Below are 732 nucleotides of genomic sequence, written 5' to 3'. Positions count from 1 at the left end.
AGTTTTGTAATGTTGCTATTGGCTATGCTATTTTCGGAGAGAAATCCAAGACGAATATACGTAAAACAGAGAAACACCGTCCGAACAGGCCTTGAAGTCCCAACGGTATCAACCGGCCGCCATGTCGTCCTCAGGCCTTAGGCATCACCCGATGTGGATACGGAGAGGCATGTGGTCAGCACTTCCGACCGTTGTCAGTTTTCGTGACCGGTGTCGCTACTTCTCAATCAAGTAGCCCCTTAATGGGCCTCAAAGAGGCTGAGTGCACCCCGCTTGCCAACAGCACTCGGTAGACCCGGATGGTGACTCATCCACGTGCTAGCCAAGCCCGACAGCGCTTAACTTAGGTGATCTGACGGGAACCAGTGTTACCGCTGCGGCAAGGCCTTTGGCATTTACAATACATAATTCATATAAATAATAATGGTAATGATAATATTAATATAATTTCAGTGAAACCAATCAGAAAATTGGAATCGAAACAAAATGAAACGAAATTAGATGGCAAAAGATGGAAACTACATACTGACTTACCCAATCCATCTACAACAAGAAATTAAGACATTACTGTGCAGTAATTAAACTAGAATACCGCTATGGATCAGAAACATTTATTTTGAACAGGAAAAGAGACATTAGAAAACAGTGAGAAGAAGGGACGCAAAATCGATATAAAAATTCTGGGTCCAAAACCTGTAGGCGAGCAGGACCGACTCAATTAGGAAATCAAAT

The 732-nt window shown here is 43.2% G+C and overlaps 1 pseudogene; it reads right to left on the bottom strand.

The window, feature by feature from the left end:
• Nucleotides 1-274: 274 nt before the first annotated feature.
• Nucleotides 275-393, bottom strand: LOC124557356 (annotated as a pseudogene).
• Between the last annotated feature and the right edge of the window lie 339 nt (nucleotides 394-732).

This window comes from Schistocerca americana, chromosome X (genome assembly GCF_021461395.2).
Source record: "Schistocerca americana isolate TAMUIC-IGC-003095 chromosome X, iqSchAmer2.1, whole genome shotgun sequence".
Lineage (NCBI taxonomy): Eukaryota > Metazoa > Arthropoda > Insecta > Orthoptera > Acrididae > Schistocerca > Schistocerca americana.
Note: the sequence above shows the minus strand (reverse complement) of the source record. Positions and strands in the feature narration are given on the sequence as shown.